Genomic DNA, 16,387 nt, shown 5'->3' with positions numbered 1-16,387 from the left:
TCCTAATATAGTGTGTTTTGGAGCCAGTCCTAAAAGAGGGGATATTGTATAAAAAAAACACACTACCGAAAATACATAAGGGTATTCTACCTCCACCTGGACGCCCGATAGTGTCTGCCTGTGGCTCTCTGCTACAACCTATAGCCACCTTCTTGGATGACATCCTCCAACCTTTGATAAAATCGCAACCAACTTTCCTATTGGACACCACAGCATTTCTACAACACCTGCACCAACTTCCCACATTGGGCCGTATTCAATGAGAATATTCACAGTGTTCCTGTTTAGGATTCACTGCACAGTTGCCACTGCCCGCCGTGTTCCGGAGCCTCGCTGTCCCCCCTATTCAATGTCGCAGGGGCTCGCTGCCCCTGACGGCGAGTGTGAACCCCTGCGGCGAGCCTCAGGACGGTGGCAGGCAGGGAGATGGAAGTCTCCCTGCCTGCCCCAGAACGTATGTGGGGGGGAGGTGGGCTCCCTGGGAGCCAGGCAGCACAGGCTGCCCCCCGGGAGAGCCAGCAGGGGACCGGGTATTCACTACACCCGATCGTGCATATGTAATGATCGGGTGCAGTGAATATATGAACCATCCGAGCACCGAACAGGGGGTGGAGAGGGGCGTGAAGGGCTGTTTGGGCTCATTACCATATGTGTACGCCCTGCGTTTCATGGACAACTGACATAGCCGGATGTCAGCTGCCCGCCCATATCCCTGCTTTCATACGGAAAAATGTCCGAGTGGTCTGGAGCACTCTGTGCTGCCTGACCGCTCGGTCCATCATTCGATGGAGGAGGTGTTCACATGAAACATCCACTCGCAGTCAGTACGCTCGGCGTCTAACTTCATTCGGATGGTGTGAGCGATCTGTACGGTAGGCGGGGATAAGAACACTCGGTTCCTGTCCGAAATACGCATCTGTTCGAATCAACTAGAATAAGGGCCAGTGTGTAGAGTCTATTGTGTATACACGTCTCTGGGAACATGGAGTCTGTGTGCATTCCAGGGGACATGCCTATGTCATGTGGGCATAGAGGGGTATGCTAATATGGTGTCCCTGTCGACCCTAGACACCCAAAAATTTCAGAAACTCATGTTTACCTTTTCCATGTCAACTAAATGCATGTTGGCCTTTCCTATGTGTCAATCTGCACATCTTAGAGGCAGAGAAAGCTGAGCCGGGACCCGGGCCAGTGGGATCGTCTGTGGGTGTCTACACCCACCCCCCCCCCCTCCCGGTGCAGTAAAGTGATGCTGCAAATGGGCGGATCAGTTTACAGAACCGGAGGTCCAAGTAGCAGGGAGCCCCACTGACGGGCAGCCCTCCAGGAATTCCAATCACTGATCCCTGGGTGCTGATAAGTATCAGCAGGGAGCAAGGAGGAATCATCACAATGGGTAGGGGGGTGCGGGCAGTGGCAGCGCTTGTGCAGCACATACTCGGGGAATAATGCTGCGAACTAGCTCTGCATGGACAGAGTTTTCTCACAAGCTCAGTCCCTGCATGCGATAATTTATACACCGGTGTGATGTAATCATTCATCACATTGCGAATCGGCCCCTATAATTTTCCCATTCACTGATTTATCACCCACATAATGGAACATGCTCTAAAATGTACAGTCATTACGGTGTTCATTGTCTGAAAGAAAACGTAGAGACATTTAATTCTATATATAAATTTTTCAGAAATAGCCCGTCTCATAATATAATCATTTATTTTTTTAGCTTACGAGTCTAGTTCCCCATAATACTTCCCTTTATGTCCCATTGAGATAAAACAATTGCTGGAACCTACTATATCACTACTGTACAGGGACGTGCAGTAACTGATTAAAATATAAATAAATACAAAGATGATATTTATAACATATATGCTGTGTTATAAATATCTTATTTGATTATTATTTTTTTTAATAGTTATGAGGTGGGACACTGTGGGAGGCTGGGCGGCAGCGGGAGCTGTGCCTCCCGCTGACAATTGAAGACTGTCGGGCAGTAGGGGGCGGGGATAACCCGCAGGGGCTGAGAAGCCCATTGAGATTGGATGCGAAAGCGGCATCTACTCCTCTGCCTCAGTGACAGGAACACACGCCCCTGTCACCGAGACAGGTGTGATAGGACAGCGGAGCAGGCTGTCACTCACTGACAGCCTGTACCCGCTGCCCCTGCGCTGTGTAGTGGCAGTGTCGGCTCCGGGGGGCAGGCAAGAGTAGCAGTGAGAGTAGGGGCAGCCGCAGCAGCGGGGCTGGCAGGAGTAGCGGGCAAAGGCAGTGAGGACCGTTACTGCCGTTGCCACTACCAGCCACCGCCGGGGCTGCAGCTCTAATAATTGTGGGGGTGATAGCGGTGGGTAGTGCTCACCATGCCGCGGGACTTGGCCGCCCGCAGCCCAGCTTCGAACTTCCCCTCTCTGGCTGCCCGTAGTCAGGTGCAGGGTGAGCTGTCAGCTCTATTCCCCCAGTAGCAGCGCGGGGGGGGGGGGGGGGGGGCGGCAGCTCAGCGCTGTATGTTTATTCAGTTTACAGCATGCAACAGACCCCACCGGGAGGCCTGGCTTTCCTCCACCTTCCGCTGCAGCCTGGGCCGGCTGTATCCCCCTCCTCTGGGTTACTGGGCTGCCAATGCTGCTGGTAGACTTTAAAAGTAAGTAATACTTCAGCCCTATGTCCCCACTGTCACTCCCCCCCACCCCCCACTGTCACTCTCCCCACTATCACTCTCCCCCATCCCCTGCTGTCACTCTCCCATATCTCCCCGCTGTCACTCTCGCCCATCCCCCGCTGTTACTCTCCTCCCTGTCACTGTCCCCAATCCCCAGCTGTGACTCTCCCCCTTCTCCTCCTGTTACTCTCCTCACTGTCACTTACCTCGCTTTCTCACTGTCACTGTCCTCGCTTTCTCACTGTCACTGTCCTCGCTTTCTCACTGTCATTCCCTCTCGAGTTCTTGCTGTCACCTGTCAGACTGTAAATGATAAAAGGAGAGGTGTGTTGAGTCCAGCCCTAAAATACCTTCATACCAGCACAGAAAGGGGTGTTCTCATATTTACCTACACAGCTGTATACAGTTTAAAGACATTTTACCTCAGAGAGTTAAAGTCAGCTTGCAGCGTTTGAGTTTCTGGAGACTGGCAGTGATTTACTCACATAAATCAAGCAGGATCGTTCTGATCAGTTCTGTTCCGAATTTTGTTCCAGTTGTGAGTAACTCACTAATAATACTCGATACGAGTGAATATCTATAAATATTACAAGAAGTCCAAGAGGACATTTACACTTTGTCCTTACATTTTCGACTATATCTATACCATTGATTTACTACCCCTGATGAAGTCTAGATGACGAAACGCATCGGGTTTTGTCTGATGTTCATTTCTATGAAATTATAAAATCTGAACTACTGGACCTTCATATGCTGCAAATGGAACCAGCCTTTTAAGATATTGTTATTAAAAATTGTTTAGAACCGTATCCAGCAAACTGTTATATTATTACCTAAGAGTAACATTTCTGCTGGTGGTGGCACATATTTAGGCGCACTCTATACATTTCCTCATATATATATATATATATATATATATATATATATATATATATTATACTTATTTATTTTTTCAATCAAGTAATGTTATTGTTTTAAAGATAGGCATTAAATAAAATTATTACTGAGAATATCAAAGCCGCTTCATGTCCTAATTATCCGGTAGTTCCATGTATCTACACACTACCGAAAATACATAAGGGTATTCTACCTCCACCTGAACGCCCGATAGTGTCTGCCTGTGGCTCTCTGCTACAACCTATAGCCACCTTCTTGGACGACATCCTCCAACCTTTGATAAAATCGCAACCAACTTTCCTATTGGACACCACAGCATTTCTACAACACCTGCACCAACTTCCCACATTGAAACATGACTGTTGGCTGGTAACTATAGATGTAGTTAATCTATATACGTCAATTCCCCATTCTTTGGGTTTAACAGCCCTCATTTTTGTCTGTGCATACCGATTTTGATGACATTAAGACTGATTTTTTTATTATCTTTGATGGATTTGATTTTGCATAACAATTTTTTTCTATACAATAATAATTTTTATTTACAGACGCGCGGCTGCGCAATGGGCAGTTCGGTAGCTCCATCTTATGCCAACATTTTTATGTTTTCCGCAGAGTTTTGTCTAATTATCACTTTGCTCAACATTTTCTTTCATTTAAACGGTATATAGATGATCTCTTTGCAATCTGTCAAGGAGATGAATCTATTCTTAGAGAGCATATTGAGCTTCACAATTCCACTGACAATGTCATCAAATTCACGTTTTAAATCTCCAAGTGCTCTGTTAATTTTTTGGATGTTGATGTTTCTTTAAATGAGGGGTTAATATCAACTAGTGTATATATTAAAGCAACTGATCGGAACACTATGTTATCCCCCCACTAGTTGTCATCCCCATAGTCCTCTTTACCGTATTCCCAGATGTTACGTTACCACCGTATCAACAGTAATCGTGACATGTGTGAAGTCCAATTGGATGCTGTCATTGAAAAATTTGTAATAAGAGGCTACAATCGCCAGGATTTGTTGTCTTGTAAAGCAAAAGTGTTACAACTTGATCGTACTGCTTTCATACAGACTAAAAGTAAATCCGATTCTTTGTCTCAAGTGATCCCATGGGTGAATCACTACAACACAGCCTCCACTGCAACTACCAATTTAGGTAAATCTAATTGGCCAATCATTGCTAGTGATAAGACCTTGCCATTATCTGAGCATCGGGTCATGCCGTGCTATTCCAGAGGCCGTAGTCTTAAGGATCTATTAGTAAAAACCAATACCAGTTATAATCCTGATCCCGTCACCCGTCCCTGGTTGGGTAGCTTACGTAACGGCTGTTTCAGATGTCCATGCACTACATGCCAATTCATGCTCACGGGAGACTCATTTAGTCACCCTCACTCAGGAAAATGATACAAGATACGGCATCACTTTACATGCAATTCAACCTTTATTGTGTATCAGTTGGTATGCCCCTGCAGTCTTTCCTATATTGGGAAGACTGAAAGGAAGTTTAAAGAAAGGATGTCGATGCATCGCTGTACTATTCGTCAGGCTATCGCCTCAGGTACCAGCGAGCACCCCGTAGCGCGTCACTTTGCGCTATTCAAACATCCCATGACCAGTCTGCGCTACAGAATTATTGGTGGGAACCGTGGGCTCCAGTTGCTACGCTGTGAGGCTTGGTGGATTCACCGCCTCGATACGTTAGTCCCTAAGGGACTTAACGAACAGATTTCATACGCAGTGTTTAGATGATGCCGTTATTTGTTTTATAGCTTATCTCTTATGACTACGCTATTTAGCTGTTATTTTGTCCTTTTCTCCTCCTCCAAGTTTTTCATTGCTTGGTTATTATCTTATAATTACTTGTAATAGGATGTTTAGCGTTCATACATATTGCTCTGTTGGCATATCAACATGCTTTGATTCATATATGTCTTTTTTTACATACAATGTGATATTGCTATTCAAGGGTAATAAGTCCATGGGCCTTATTCTAGTTCACTCTTTCTGACAAAATCCTTCTTAAGGCCCCCATACACTAGGGCGACTTGTCCTAAGGACAAGTCGCCCCCGACTACCCCCTGAGCTTCCCCGGCAGCTCCCCGGGGGAGCTTGATAAGATTGGCACTTGATGTGCCATTTTTTACATGTGATAAATCGTCTCGATTTATCACATTTAAACCCGGGGAACAGGGGGGGGGGGGGTGCAGAACAGGGCTGCTAAGGCAGCTTGCAGGGGATGCTGCGGGGGACAGTGACAGAGCCGGGAAGGGGGAGGCGGGAGCTGTCAGTGCTGAAAAAAAAGCCCATACAATGAATGGGCAGCCTGTGATTGGCTGAGCGCTCTCTCAGCCAGTCAGCAATTGGCTGAGAGAGCGCTCAGCCAATCACAGGCTGCCCATTCATTGTATGGGCTTTTTTTTCCAGCGCTGACAGCTCCCGCCTCCCCCTGCCCGGTTCTGTCACTGCCACCTCTGTGTCCCCCGCAGCGCCCCCCTGTCTTACAAGCAGCCCCCCCCACCCCGCGCATTGACGGCTCCCGGCTCCCTGTGGAGGTAGTGCAGACAGGGACCGCAGGCGTCGCAGAGCAGAGACTGTCAGCGCGGCGGGAGAATAGAAAGAAATCTTATTCAAAAGAATAGGATTTCTTCCTATTCTCCCGCCGCGCCGACGGTCTCTGCTCTGCGATGCCTGCGGTCCCCGTCTGCACTACCTCCGCCGGGAACCGTCAATGCGGGGGGGGGGGGGACAGGGGGGCTGTATATAAAGATATATCGGATCTGAACATCGTGGGTGCTAAAAAGCACCCATGATGGCTCAGATTCCGATATATCTTATGTTCTGCAGGTCCGACGCCGTGATCCGATCCGAAGCGCGCGGGACCGCGCATCAGATCAGATCAGATGTCAAACACATGTGATTTTCGGCCGATTTCACCCGATTTATCGGACCAAAGGGCCGAAATCGGATGAAATCGGCCGAAAATCGCATAGTGTATGGGGGCCTTTAGACTGACAAAACCATGTGCACTGCAGGGGGGCAGCTGTAAAATGTGCAGAGAGAATTAGATTTGGGTGAGTTATTTTGTTTCTGTGCAGGGTAAATACTGGCTGCTTTATTTTTACACTGCCATATACTGTACATCTCACTTTAAAACCCCACCCAAATCTTATTCTCTCTGCACATTTTACAGCTGCCCCACCTGAAGTGCACGTGGTTTTGTCCATCTGAAGCCCCGTACACATGGGGGAGATATATTGCTCAGCAATATATTGCTAGCAATATCATACCTCCCAACTTTTTACGTGAAGAAATAGGGACGCGCGAGCGTCCGAAAAGGGGGCGGGGTGTATGCAAATGAGGGCACGGCTTATGCTAATTAGCCACAACCTCATTTTCATACGAGAATAGACGCTGTGCGCATGCGCACAGCGTCTATTCTACTAGATTGGGGGGTCTCCCAACTGCCACCCCCCGCAGCGGGACAATGCCTGCCGCGGGTGGGACAGCGGGACAGGACCCGAAAATCGGGACTGTCCCTCTAAAATCGTGACAGTTGGGAGGTATGCAATATATTGCTGAGCAATATATTGCTCTGTGTCTCCTGTTCATCAGCGACCAGAGATGGTCTCCAATGAAAAAGAAACTGGCGGGGGGGGGGGGGGCGGCAGTGGAAATCAGCTGGTAGCAGGAGCATGTTCCTGCGACCAGCGATCACTACAGGGGTAAAACCATGAGCGCGCACCCGGCGATATATCGCCGTGCACACTCCCATCGCGGGCAATATGGTCACTCAGCGACCATATTTCCCGCGATATTACACAAAATCACCCCCATGTGTATGCACCTTAAGAAGGATTTTGTCAGAACGAGTGAACTAGAATAAGGCCCCATGTGACAATCATGCTGTTTAGTTACCTGTTAAGTATGTATTTATACATTATGCCGATGTTCTTTTACTTTGATAAGTTTCAAGTTTACTAGTATGTTGTATACCGCCGGACATAAGTGAAGCTGAGACGCTTCATTCCAGCTCCCGTTTCATAAAATTATATATATATATATAATATGTCTATGTTTTGTGTCGTAACTATCTTGTGACTGCATTAATGTAATGTTTAATGCATATACCCTTTAATGTTTTAACATAAAATAAAGTACCTGATATTCAAAAGAACAAACATCACTGTGGACATTTCTACAGTTAATATACTTACCTGCTAGAAGTAAGGAAAAGGGAATTCATTAATATATTTTCCTGTTCATTACACTAAACACACAGAATGCACCAGGGAGGCCATCGGGTACATTTGCACTAGCGCTATAAACACAGAATGCACCAGACATGCCATTGGGTACATTTGCACTAGTGCTAGTATACACACAGAATGCACCAGGGAGGCCATTGGGTACATTTGCACTAGTGCTATACACACAGAATGCACCAGGGAGGCCATCGGGTACATTTGCCCTAGTGCTATACATACAGAATGCACCAGGGAGGCCATCGGGTACATTTATCCTAGTGCTATACGTACAGAATGCACCAGGGGGGCCAATGGGTACATTTGCACTAGTGCTATACACACAGAATGAACCAGGGAGGCCATTGGGTCCATTTGCCCTAGTGCTATACGTACAGAATGCACCAGGGAGGCCAATGGGTACATTTGCACTAGCGCTATACACACAGAATGAACCAGGGAGGCCATTGGGTACATTTGCACTAGTGCAATACACATAGAATGCACCAGGGTGGCCAATGGGTACATTTGCACTAGTGCTATACACACAGAATGCACCAGACAGGCCAGTGGGTACATTTGCACTAGTGCAATACACAGAGAATGCATCTGGGAGCCATAGGGTACATTTTCTCTAGTACAATACACACAGAATGCACCAGGGAGGCCATCAAGTACATTTGCACTAGTGTAATACATACAGAATGCACCAGAGAGGCCATCGGGTACATTTGCACTAGTGCAATACACATGGAATGCACCAGGGAGGCCAATGGGTACATTTGCTCTAGCGCTATACACACAGAATGCACCAGGGAGGCCATCGGGTACATTTGCACTAGTGTTATACACATAGAATGCACCTGTGAGGCCATTGGGTACATTTGCACTAGTGTTATACACATAGAATGCACCAGGGAGGCCATTGGGTACATTGGCTCTAGTGCTATACATACAGAATGCACCAGGGAGCCCATCGGGTATATTTGCACTAGTGCAATACACACAGAATGCACCAGGGAAGCCATCCGGTACATTTACACTAGTGCTATAAACACAGAATGCACCAGGGAGGCCATCGGGTACATTTGCACTAGTGCTATAAACACAGAATGCACCAGGGAGGCCATCGGGTACATTTGCACTAGTTCTATACACACAGAATGCACCAGGGAGGCCATCGGGTACATTTGCACTAGTGCTATACACACAGAATGCACCAGACAGGCCATTGGGTACATTTGCACTAGTGCTATACACACAGAATGCTCCAGGGAGGCCATCGGGTACATTTGCACTAGTGCTATACAAACAGAATGCACCAGGGGAGCCATCGGGTACATTTGCACTAGTGCTATACACACAGAATGCACCAGGGAGGCCATCGGGTACATTTGCACAAGTGCTATACACACAGAATGCACCAGAGAGGCCATCGGGTACATTTGCATAAGTGCTATACACACAGAATGCACCAGGGGGGCCATCTGGTACATTTGCACTAGTGCTATACACACAGAATGCACCAGGGAGGCCATTGGGTACATTTGCACTAGTGCTATACACACAGAATGCACCAGGGAGGCCATTGGGTACATTTGCACTAGTGCTATACACACAGAATCCACTAGGTAGGCCATAGGGTACATTTGCACTAGTGCTATACACACAGAATGCACCAGAGAGGCCATCGGGTACATTTGCGCTACTGCTATACACACAGAATGCACCAGGGGGGCCATCTGGTACATTTGCACTAGTGTTATACACATAGAATGCACCAGTGAGGCCACTGGGTACATTTGCACAAGTGCTATACACGTAGATATGGGTTTGTGTGATTTCGCACTGGATTGCTGCCTAGTGGTACAATGTACCCTTTGAAAGTAACAAAGCAGTAAATGCTCCTATACCCTCTATGGATAGCTATTAGTGGCTATAATTAGTTTTGGGTAGGAGGTGCTCCCCTAAGTCAGAAATAATATGAAAATACACAGAAGAAAGAAGACTTGTGTTGGGGGCACTGGTTTTAAGAGATGGATGCGTATGTTATATTACATTAAAAATTAGCTTTTATTAAGTAACTTAGAAAAAGGTCCTATAGTACCCCTTCAGTTATAGATATGAACGGGGTTTAGGAGCTACAGAGGAAAAAATATTTTTCCACAATTTACAAACAACACATAGACAAACTAACGTATATTCAATGCACACAGAAGAAATATATACATATATGTATCCTTAAATGATACTTGTACCCATTAGGTTCAATTCAAGGCAATCAATAATTATTCCCTTCTAATAGGTTGCCAAAATTTGCTCTTGCAGTTATTGTCACAGTAATATTCTGTTATAATCTGTGAGACGCTATGAGACACTGTTCCTGGGGAGTATTCTATATGTTCACTTTTATTGCTATAAGTATTCTTGATACCAGGTTAGAGAGAGAGAGTAAATTAAATCATGAGGTCCCGGCGAGATCCTCTGCTTATTTTCCTATTCTCACCATCTTGTTACAGAGGATGGTGAGATGTGGAAATTTAAAAGACAGAGAAGCTGGTTGCTCAGAAATGACAGGTTTATAATTTCCTTCTGCTGCTTGCCTACATTGGTACAGCAGCACTGATGTTAAATAACATTTGCAGTGACGCTGTCCCGCTGCCAGCTAAGTGAGAGAGGAATGAAATGAAGAGTAATTTCTCTGTGCAAACTATAAAGAAAGTGACTGCAATTTGTTGCCAGTATTTTAGAAACAATTTATCTTAAGTGGCTGTTTAGGCAGTAATATTACACAGTATCTATTAGGATTGCACATAGGAGAGAAAGGTTAAATAGAGTTTGACAAGGTAAAGTTTCCCTTCTGGATTCTGCTGTCATCTCATCTTTTACAAGCGGATGAGGGATGAGAGATCTTTATGGGACCCCCGTCTATCTGAAAAAAGGGTAGATTAAGTGCAGACTCTCTGCCACTTTGCGTTTAACATGTAGACAAAAGTCCTGGTGCCAATACGTATTGCAGGACATATACTACCGGTCCCGCAAGTGAGAGAAATCCACAGGAAAGTAGTAGGGGTAGCCCTCTAATACCAGTATAAGTTACAGCGTTACTGATTAACAGTTATGGGTCTTAGTCACAAGATGCAAATGTTAATTATTTTGTATATACATGCAATAACCATAATTCTAAGGCAGAGCTGATATTATTGTCTAACTAGAGCTATGTTGCTCCGTACAGTGCTATACACACAGAATGCACCAGGGAGGCCATCGGGTACATTTGCACTAGTGCTATACACACAGAATGCACCAGGGAGGCCATCGGGTACATTTGCACTAGTGCTATACACACAGAATGCACCAGGGAGGCCATCGGGTACATTTGCACTAGTGCTATACACACAGAATGCACCAGGGGGGCCATCGGGTACATTTGCACTAGTGCTATACACACAGAATGCACCAGGGGGGCCATCGGGTACATTTGCACTAGTGCAATACACACAGAAAGCACCAGGGAGGCCATCGGGTACATTTGCACTAGTGCTATACACACAGAATGCACCAGGGAGGCCATCGGGTACATTTGCACTAGTGCTATACACACAGAATGCACCAGGGGGGCCATCGGGTACATTTGCACTAGTGCTATACACACAGAATGCACCAGGGGGGCCATCGGGTACATTTGCACTAGTGCAATACACACAGAATGCACCAGGGAGGCCATCGGGTACATTTGCACTAGTGCTATACACACAGAATGCACCAGGGAGGCCATCGGGTACATTTGCACTAGTGCTATACACACAGAATGCACCAGGGAGGCCATCGGGTACATTTGCACTAGTGCTATACACACAGAATGCACCAGGGGAGCCATCGGGTACATTTGCACTAGTGCTATACACACAGAATGCACCAGGGAGGCCATCGGGTACATTTGCACTAGTGCTATACACACAGAATGCACCAGGGAGGCCATCGGGTACATTTGCACTAGTGCTATACACACAGAATGCACCAGGGAGGCCATCGGGTACATTTGCACTAGTGCTATACACACAGAATGCACCAGGGAGGCCATCGGGTACATTTGCACTAGTGCTATACACACAGAATGCACCAGGGAGGCCATCGGGTACATTTGCACTAGTGCTATACACACAGAATGCACCAGGGAGGCCATCGGGTACATTTGCACTAGTGCTATACACACAGAATGCACCAGGGGGGCCATCGGGTACATTTGCACTAGTGCTATACACACAGAATGCACCAGGGGGGCCATCGGGGACATTTGCACTAGTGCTATACACACAGAATGCACCAGGGGGGCCATCGGGGACATTTGCACTAGTGCTATACACACAGAATGCACCAGGGGGGCCATCGGGTACATTTGCACTAGTGCAATACACACAGAAAGCACCAGGGAGGCCATCGGGTACATTTGCACTAGTGCTATACACACAGAATGCACCAGGGAGGCCATCGGGTACATTTGCACTAGTGCTATACACACAGAATGCACCAGGGAGGCCATCGGGTACATTTGCACTAGTGCTATACACACAGAATGCACCAGGGAGGCCATCGGGTACATTTGCACTAGTGCTATACACACAGAATGCACCAGGGGGGCCATCGGGTACATTTGCACTAGTGCTATACATACAGAATGCACCAGGGGGGCCATCGGGTACATTTGCACTAGTGCAATACACACAGAAAGCACCAGGGAGGCCATCGGGTACATTTGCACTAGTGCTATACACACAGAATGCACCAGGTAGGCCATCGGGTACATTTGCACTAGTGCTATACACACAGAATGCACCAGGGAGGCCATCGGGTACATTTGCACTAGTGCTATACACACAGAATGCACCAGGGAGGCCATCGGGTACATTTGCACTAGTGCTATACACACAGAATGCACCAGGGAGGCCATCGGGTACATTTGCACTAGTGCTATACACACAGAATGCACCAGGGAGGCCATCGGGTACATTTGCACTAGTGCTATACACACAGAATGCACCAGGGAGGCCATCGGGTACATTTGCACTAGTGCTATACACACAGAATGCACCAGGGAGGCCATCGGGTACATTTGCACTAGTGCTATACACACAGAATGCACCAGGGGGGCCATCGGGTACATTTGCACTAGTGCTATACACACAGAATGCACCAGGGGGGCCATCGGGTACATTTGCACTAGTGCTATACACACAGAATGCACCAGGGGGGCCATCGGGTACATTTGCACTAGTGCTATACACACAGAATGCACCAGGGGGGCCATCGGGTACATTTGCACTAGTGCTATACACACAGAATGCACCAGGGAGGCCATCGGGTACATTTGCACTAGTGCTATACACACAGAATGCACCAGGGAGGCCATCGGGTACATTTGCACTAGTGCTATACACACAGAATGCACCAGGGAGGCCATCGGGTACATTTGCACTAGTGCTATACACACAGAATGCACCAGGGGGGCCATCGGGTACATTTGCACAATTAGAACGCAAACTGCCTGTATAGAGAGAAATATTTTAGTAATGAGATACGGTCATTAGATTGACCCTATGAAGGTCGACCGCTGAAGGTCCACAGGCCTTAGGCTGAAATAGATGAACTTGGCTCGGATCGACATGGGTTTTTCACAGATTTTTTGAACCGACATGTGCCGTCAGGCGGTATTTCATGCCCTACCAGCCGCTAGGGCGTGGAGTGAGAACAGAATAGTGTGCCGAGCTCAGCGAGGCACCATAACCTGCCATTGTAAACCCAATGTTTGTGTCGACCTTCCAACCCTGTTGACTTTAGCCATGTCGACCTATTTCATGTGTCGACCTAAGACCTGTCAATAATCAATGTCTACCCAATGCATGTCGACCTCAAGTTGGTACAAAGTTTACACTTAGCAGTAATTATATTCATCTTTTCAAGCTGAATAATAAAAGCAAGTGTCTGAGTTTCTACAGAGGGATACGGTCACTAGGTCGACAATCATTGGATCGACACGCATTAGGTCGACAGTCAAAAGGTCGACATGGGGTTTTCACTGTTTTTAGAGCTGACATGTGACGACAGGCGGTATGTCATGCCCTACTATCCACTAGGGCAGGGTGGGAGAATAAAATAGCATGTCGAGCGTAGCGAGGCACTGTGCCCGAAGCATGGTGAGCCATGCGAGGGGACGCGGTGGTGTGGTTTAGTGTCCATGTCGACGGTGTCAAAATTCAGGATTTAAAAAAAAAAAACCATGTCAACATTTTGACTGTCGACGTTCTCCATGTCGACCTAATGCTTGTGTTGACCCAATGACCCATGTTGACCTCCAGTTATGCCGATCTTCCTGCATGTCGACCTTAATGCATGTCGACCAACATAATGTCTACTCAATGATGCATCCCACAAGCTAATTGCACTCTGTATATAAATGCATATTATGTTTTGCATACAGTATGTACAAAATGAAGACAAATTGGACCATGCAGAGCAAAAGCTCCAGCTCTCCTCAGCTGCTGCAGAGTGCAGATACAGAAAGCAGCAGCAGTACTATACCCGGGCTCCTCCCACCTTGAGTTAGTGTGTTGATCGTGCAGTCATTGGCTGTCATCTGGTTGCTCAGCCTCTGACCAATCAGAGAACGCTGGGGATTTCCCAGGATTGTTGCAGGAAGCGGTGAGTTTATGTGATACATTCTGTTCTTTTTACCCCTATAGATGTACAGGGACAGCCAGAGCAGGGGGGAGGCACAGTGGGTGCTGGAGTCTCGGCCTAGGAGGTAATTACACTATTATACTGTATATATTACTGTATATATATGCCTATACATAGATACATATATTGGCTTTAGTGCAAGCATTGGTTCTGCAAAGCATTGTGGTCCTTGGCTACCTTTATGTTGCTGCAACCATGTCACTGTGGTATAATAGGCAGACGATGTAATACAGTATTACTGATGGGTATTACATACCAGCATTTGGTGTATACATGCTGCAGCCTGGGCAGACCATGTAGTATGATGCAGGTGGATGGTCACATCGGCCCTTATTTTCTTAATTGTCCCTGTGGCCTTTGATTTGTTGGAACACTGAAAGTCCCAGCATACCTGGTGTTATTGTTATAGCTGCTCTCAACTAGTGTGTTTGTATCTCTCTTCAGGCTGGTTACGGTATAGTGGGTCAACAATGTCTATGTTTGACAATCACTAGGTCGACCACTAATGGTCGACATCTGAAAAATGCTTGACATACCATTGGTCGACACAAGCTTATGGTCGGCAAGTTTTTCACGTTTTTATATTTGTCTACATATCATGACGTGGACACCATATTTGTGTACCACTTCCCCTCGCATGGCTCACTGCCTCGCTACGCTATTATATTCCCACTGTATGCCCACTTGGATAGTAAAGTATGGACCGAGTCAGTCTACTCTACACCAAAAAAAGAGAAAACATTGTGTCGACCTTGTCCGTGTCAACCATAAGATTGTGTCGACTTTTTGTCAATGCCGACCTATGGCATGTCACCCATTTCCAGGTGTCGACCTAGTCACTGTTGACCATCATTGTCGACCCAAGGACAGCATACCCTCCAGGCTTTGTTAAACATCTCCCTAGAATGTGGAGATGGAATTCTCTGGATTTATTTTTCTATTAATAATATTTGTAGGGGGATTTCCTGTTAGCAGCGGTAATTTACTGCTGCTAATAGGTCTGCCAGGGGCTACCCAATTGGCATCCAATTGGATAGCCAATAGGTCTGCCGGGGGGGCATCATCTCCCACTATATTTTCAGGTGTTCAGGTATAGGTTTATAAAAGGGGTAAAGTGTATGTTAGAGGGCAGATAACTGATGGGGAGCGATAATTGTTTTGTTGCTCCTGCTCAGAGATATTGGTTCCTCTTTCGGTGACAGATAATAGTAGATCACTTACATGGACTTTTTGCAGAAGAAATGTTTTGCATATTCTCACAACCTGCTGTCACTTTCTGTTTTGCAAATATTTCTGTATTGTCTTTATATTACACCATTATTTGAAATTAGGGTTTGGGGCATCGGCTGCTCAGCTGCGCCAGGATTTGTATCCCCAGTAGCACAACATCAGGACAAGCTTCTACAAAGCTGAAAATACAGTAGTTAGAAAATTGTTTTAGAATAGGTTTTTCAGGTGGGCATAATGTAGACCGTGGGCACCGTACACCCGGCTCCCAGACTGTCAGGAGACTGCTTGTTATTCTAGAAGACGTTAACATTTGCAAGGTTTGCCCCATTTTATACATTCAAACCACCCTCAAGAAAACAACTAACAATGGGGCAGATGTATTAAGCCTTAAAAAGAGAAAAATGCAAGGGTGATAAAGGGGAAGATTCTCTAAGCTAAAAATGCGGTAAAAACCCCGTTATCTGGGTTTTTACCGCATTTTGGGATGCACTAAGCATCCCCCGCTGGGTTACCGCCTATGGGCTTCTACCGCAACCCTCCGCAGCCCCGCACCAACCCACTGCCGCCCTGCACGGAGCCCCGCATCGTGCCCCCCTCTCACCTGTGTCC

General features: G+C 46.7%; 2 protein-coding genes across 4 annotated transcripts in view; one reads left to right on the top strand and one right to left on the bottom strand.

Annotated features, from left to right (window-relative positions):
- Positions 1-16,387, bottom strand: part of LOC146072930 (uncharacterized) — a 47,780-nt gene that overhangs the window by 22,540 nt on the left and 8,853 nt on the right. The gene's annotated exons all lie outside the window — the stretch shown is intronic.
- TNIP1 (TNFAIP3 interacting protein 1) overlaps positions 14,390-16,387 on the top strand; it is a 74,807-nt gene continuing 72,809 nt past the window's right edge. For 2 of the 3 annotated variants that reach the window (XM_083181571.1, XM_083181568.1), the window contains exon 1: positions 14,481-14,612. The gene's annotated coding sequence lies outside the window, so the exon portion shown is untranslated. Of the gene's footprint in view, positions 14,613-16,387 lie in introns of all 3 variants that reach the window. The other variant, XM_083181569.1, reaches the window with a different exon arrangement.

The sequence above is a fragment of the Crinia signifera genome, chromosome 4, assembly GCF_055691185.1.
Source record: "Crinia signifera chromosome 4, ASM5569118v1, whole genome shotgun sequence".
In the NCBI taxonomy this organism is placed as follows: domain Eukaryota; kingdom Metazoa; phylum Chordata; class Amphibia; order Anura; family Myobatrachidae; genus Crinia; species Crinia signifera.
The sequence above is the reverse complement of the archived record's forward strand: the minus strand, read 5'-3'. Positions and strand labels throughout refer to the sequence as shown.